Genomic DNA, 6,342 nt, shown 5'->3' on the forward strand with positions numbered 1-6,342 from the left:
TTCTTTGATGAAGTATTTAATAAGATGAATTATTATGTGTAATAATTATCGTGGAACAAGACGGGTGACAGAGCCCACAAGCGCGCGCATGCCCGCGCCACCGCCACCCGCGAGCCGCGACCCGCGCACCTTACTCGTGCACCGGGTGTCGGGTGCCTTGTGCACCTTGCACCGAGTGTCGGGTGCCTTGGCAATTGGTCTTTGGGCTGTTCTTTTGAGCTGGTCATTGAGCGTGGTTCAAGCCCCTCTTATTCTTTTTAGACCACCCCAAACTCCATGCTCTCCCCGACGGGTCTGGTCCACGTCATGTTCCCGCTGGACCCCGACGTATAACGGGAGACAAAAGGTCCCCGACGGCCCATGGTGTATTCCATCGTGTAGCATGTCCAGGTGCGTCGTGTCTCTTCAGCTCCCAATGGCTTGTGCACCAGTCAATAACCTCCGGCGGTTACAGTCAAGCCATCATGGTACACATAATGGCTGTTGACTTCATCAATGCCCCAACGGGTGAACTTGGCCTATAAATAGGCATGCATCCATTGCATTCTAGAAAGAACATACACAAGCATTCTCGCATACACGCTCTCTCCCTCTCTGCATAATCTTCCCGTCGAAGCTCTGCCCCCGCCTTACTCCCATTCGCCGGAGCTCTGCTGCTAGCGGTGCTGCTACTTCAGAGACGAAGCCGTTTTATCTTTGGGGACGACACGCCAAACCGAGAGCACTACCGGGGCGTATCTCATCTTGCGGAAAGAGGACTCCTTGACTCGGCATACCACTTTCCACAAGTTTTCCGTGTAATTTGTTCAGTTATTTTCCGTGTAATTTGTTTTTTCTGTGTAATTTCCTTGTTTTTATTTCCGTGTATTTTTCGCCCGGCAAGTTTGTATCTCAAATTTTCCAACAATCGCAAGACGAGATATTCTTGCCACTAAAGGAGTTTACACACACCAACTTAACATAATCAACACCTTTGCTTGGAGATGTCGACTGACCCGTCTACCGCCGCTGCCACCGTTCCATCCATTGTGTCCCCCGTTGTACCCGTCAACACGTCGTCGGACATAACGATGATTCCGACTCCTGGCTTCTCAACTTCTTCCTCAACAACCCCTTGAGTGTTTGACAACCCCTTTGGGACGATTACCGAATTCACCTCGAGTGGATCGGTCGGTTCCACCTTTAGTGGTTCCATTGGATCCTTCATTGGGTCGAGTGTCGGGGCCTTCGGGCACGACACGGGTGTTGGATCCTTCGGGGTCAACATAAGTGCTAGCTCCTTCGGGGGTAGCACGGGTGCTGGACCCTCCGGGGTCGGCACAGGTGCTAGCTCCTTCGGGGGCAGCACGGGTGCTTGATCCATCGGGGTCGGCACGGGTGCTGGATCCTTCGGGGTCGGCACGGGTGCTAGATCCTCCATGCTTCACGCAACTATGGGGGGTACTGTGTCCCACCCAATTGTTAGCTCCTACGGGGGCTACGGACTTGGTCCCTTTCATGGGACAAACTCGGCACCAATGGCACCAAGGATGATGTCACCCGCCGAGAAGCCATCGAAGTTCACGGGAACGGATTTCAAGAGAAGGCAACATAAAATATTGTTCTACCTAACAACGTTGGGCGTCGTGAACTTCCTCAAGGAGAACGAGCCAACCCTGCCAAGTGAGGACGAGGCACGTGTTGAGATGTACGTCGAGTATGATGTTTGGCGCAAAGGAGACTATCTTTGTAAAAACTCTATTTTAAGTGCTTTAGACGATAGTCTCTATAACGTGTATTGTACGATTCCCACATCAAAACAAGTGTGGGAAATGCTAGATAAGAAGTATCGTAGTGATGATGCGGGCACTAAAAAATTGTAATAGCCAAGTACTTGGACTACAAAATGGTCGATTCCCGACCAATCATGGACCAAGTGCAAGAGTTCTAGCTGACCATCCACGACCTCCCGCCGAGGGAATGGCCCTGCCTGAAGCCTTCACGGTGGGCACGGTCATTGAAAAACTTCCACCCGGCTGGAAGGACTTCAAGAGCTACCTTAAGCACAAGCGAAAGGAGATGAATCTTGAAGACTTGATCGTGAAGCTGCGCATCGAGTCAGACGTGCGCAAACGCGATGATTTGGCTAAGGGCCATGGCCCACTTGATGCAAAGGCCAATCTGTTGGAGCGGGGCGGTCCCTCCAACAAACGCTCCCGTCCAACTGCAAAGGACAAGGACAAGAGGAAGCAGCCTGCGAGGAATGTTGAAGGCAACTGCTACAACTGTGGCAAACCTGGCCATTTTTCCAAAGACTGCAGCAAGCCGAAGAAGAAGTCGGCTGCCCACGTTGTTGAAAAAGAGTTCAAGGATTGGGATGAAAGTGACCTTGTTGCTGTGGTCACGGAAGAAGTCAACCTTGTTGATAACAAAGGTGGCTGGTACATCGACACTGGAGCTACTGCCCACGTCTGTGCCGATAAGAGCAAGTTCGCCTCCTACACCGCTGTTGAAGGGAGGAAAATCAGTATGGGAAATCAAGCCTCGTCTCAAGTCCTCGGCATTGGGGACGTGATTCTCATGATGACGTCCGCCGTCACCATCACTTTGAAGGATGTGCTGCACGTCCCGGGCTTCCGCAAGAACCTAGTGTCAGGATCAATACTAGTGAATAAAGGGTTTAAACTTGTATTCGAATCTGATAGGTTTTCTTTGTACAAGTTTGGAAAGTCACTCGAAAAAGGTTTTGTAACCGACGGACTTTTCAAGCTTAGTGTAGCTACACGCCATGTCTCTAAGCCGTTGGCTAATAATAAGAATGCATCTACTTCTTCTTACTTGGCTGAGTGTTCGAACTTGTGGCACAATAGATTGGGACATGTAAATCTAAATGTCATTAAAAGATTAGTAAGTTTAGACTTACTAAAGGCAAATGAAGTTAAAACTCATAACAAATGTGAAACTTGTCTTGAGGCGAAAATGACTAAGTTACCGTTTCATTCGGTTGAACGGAACACAAAACCCCTTGAATTAATTCACACGGACGTATGTGACTTAAAATTGGTGCAAACAAGAGGTGGTAAAAATTACTTTATCACATTCATAGATGATTGCACAAGATATTGTTATGTCTATCTTTTATGAAGTAAAGACGAAACAATAGAAGCGTTCAAAAATTATAAGAACGAAGTCGAGAATCAATTTGGGTGTAAAATCAAAATGATTCGAAGTGATAGATGAGGTGAATACGTAGCCCCGTTTGAGGAATTATGCAACGCAAGTGGTATGATTCATCAAACGACTGCACCATATTCACCACAATCTGATGGTGTTGCAGAATGCAGGAATCGAACTCTCAAAGAGATGGTGAATGCGTTACTGATCAGTTCGGAGATGCCCCAGAACATATGGGGGAAGCTGTTTTGACAGCCAACTACATCCTAAACAAAATCTCACGCAAAGGTAAGGACGTTAATCCTTATGAGTTGTGGAAGGGAAGAAAGTCATCCTACAAATACCTCAAAGTGTGAGGGTGTTTGGCAAAGGTGATGGTTCCTCCGCCCAAAGAAGTTACAATCGTTCCTAAAACGGTTTACTGCATCTTCATTGGGTATGCACTTAATAGTAGTGCATATCGATTTGTTGTCCATAAGTCTGAAATACCGACTGTAACCGTGGAAACAACAATCGAGTCAAGAAATGTTGTATTTCTTGAAAATATATTTCCTCGCAAAGACAAGGAAAATATTGCACCCAATTCTGAGACAATAATTCAGGATGAAACCACTAGTTCTAAATCAGTGGATGAAGAGCCAGTATCGCGCAAGCGAACAATGCCTGATCCAAATGATGCGGTACCAAGACGTGGTAGCAGGGTCAGAACACCAAAGACATTTGGTCCTGACTATATTGCATTTATGTTAGATGAAGAACCAATATCGATAAAAGTAGCCTTTGCTGGCCCAGACGGGTTGCATTGGAAAGAAGTTGTTTAAAGCGAAATTGATTCAATTTTGCTAAACCACACGTGGATGTTGGTTGATCTACCTGAAGGTGCTAAACCTTTAGGATGCAAATGGGTCCTTAAAAGAAAGTTCAAGGCCGATGGAACAGTGGACAAGTATAAAGCTCAACTGGTAGTCAAAGGCTTTAAACAAAAGGAAGGGTACTATTTCTTCGATACCTACTCACATGTAACGAGGATTACATCAATTCGAGTGCTTCTCGCGATCGCTGCTGTACACAATCTTGAGATTCATCAAATGGATGTTAAGACTGCGTTTCTAAATGGTGACCTTGAAGATGAAATCTATATGAAACAACCTGAAGGTTTTGTAGTACCTGGACAAGATAAAAAGGTATACAATCTGGTTAAATCCCTCTATGGATTGAAACAAGCGTCGTTGCAGTGGCACTTGAAATTTGATAACGTGATGTTATCAAATGGATTTAAAATCAACAAATGTGACAAATGTGTCTACATTAAGAACACTGATAATGGATACGTTATAGTGTCTCTATGTTGATGATATGTTAATCATGGGTAGTAACACCCAAGTGATTAACGACACGAAAACCATGTTAAAGAGAAACTTCGACATGAAGGATATGGGTCTAGCCAATGTAATTCTTGGAATGAAAATTCTAAGAACATCCGAAGGAATCACCTTAACACAATCTCATTATGTTGAGAAAGTATTAAAGAGGTTCAACGCCTATGATGGTATCCCGGCTAAAATGCCTATAGAGCTCAATGTTCACTTGAGCAAGAACAGGGGTGAGCCCGTTGCACAAGAAGATTATACACGGGTCATTGGATGCATTATGTATCTTACTAATTGCACTTGACCTGATATTACTTGCGCTGTGAACAAGTTGAGCCGTTATACGAGCAATCCAAGCAAAGAGCATTGGAAAGCTCTTGTAAGAGTTTTGAGGTATCTCAAGTATACTCAAAATCATGGGCTACACTTTTTGAGATACCCCCGGTACTTAAAGGGTACTGCGATGCAAACTGGATATCCGATAACAAAGACTCACTTTCGACAAGTGGATATGTCTTTACCATCGGGGGTGGTGGTCTCGTGGAAATCCATGAAACAGACATGTATAGCCCGATCCACCATGGAATCTGAATTCATAGCTTTAGATAAAGCTGCGGAAGAAGCCGAATGACTTAAAAACTTCCTTGAAGATATTCCATGTTGGTCAAAGCCCGTGTCGCCAGTGTTAATTCACTATGATAGCCAAGCCGATATTGGGAGGGCAAACAGTAGCCTGTACAATGGTAAGTCTCGACACATCCGTCGACGACATAATACCGTGAGACATTTGATCACAACAGAGGTGATTACAATTGACTTCGGGAAGTCATTAGATAATCTAGCGGGTCCGCCAACCAAAGGGTTAAATCGTGATCAAATGAATAAATTGCTAGAGGGAATGGGTTTGAAATCCACAAACTAAAGAATTGTCATAGTGGTAACCCAACCATGATGACTGGAGATCCCAAGAACTTGGTTCAATGGGAAAACTAAGCTGTGAGAATTCGTGTGAACACTCATCTACATCTATTCCCTAGACAGTAATAGAGTGTTCAAACACTTGCCTAGTGGTGAGGTTAAGTCTATGACTTTTAATGATCCCTAAAGGATCTCGTTGATATGAAGTTCTCAAGGAGACCGAGTATGGCAAGATATTTAACGAGGAATCACTTATGTAAGTGTGAAGTGGGGTCGCTTCAAACAATACACCTATGAATCCAAAGTGGTGTCCAAGGCATGGACACACAACGTGAGAACGGATGAGGTTGAGGTGTTTAAGTGTTAACATCATTGTCTCGGTGCACGCCGTGGAGGAATAGTTCAAAGCATCGCACTACTAGTCCGCCTGTGTATCCGATGGTGTTGACTATGGATGGTTCAAAGCCAAAAACTAACTATCATTATGCTTACATACCTCTTGAGGGTTGAGCTTGTGTCTGCATACATATGCATTTGGCAATTTCCACTCATGTGGGGGATTGTTGGAATCGTGCTTGGTCAAACGACTTTGACTAATAATAAATGTTATAAGGTATTTAATTTTGTGAAATTAAATGCAATAGCCACGATCTACGTTCCGAGTAGATGACCGTAGTATATTCATTTTCTCAAATCCGATTTCCGGTGAGTGAGAAATAATATATTAAAGTTGGTCACAATAAAGCTAAAAATGAGCTATGGGAAAAACTAAGGGATTAATTAACTAAGTGTTAATTATCCCACATCGGGGATGATAAACTTCTTTGATGAAGTATTTAATAAGATGAATTATTATGTGTAATAATTATCGTGGAACAAGACGGGTGACAGAGCCCACACG

Source organism: Salvia splendens, chromosome 16 (assembly GCF_004379255.2).
Source record: "Salvia splendens isolate huo1 chromosome 16, SspV2, whole genome shotgun sequence".
Taxonomy (NCBI): Eukaryota; Viridiplantae; Streptophyta; class Magnoliopsida; order Lamiales; family Lamiaceae; genus Salvia; species Salvia splendens.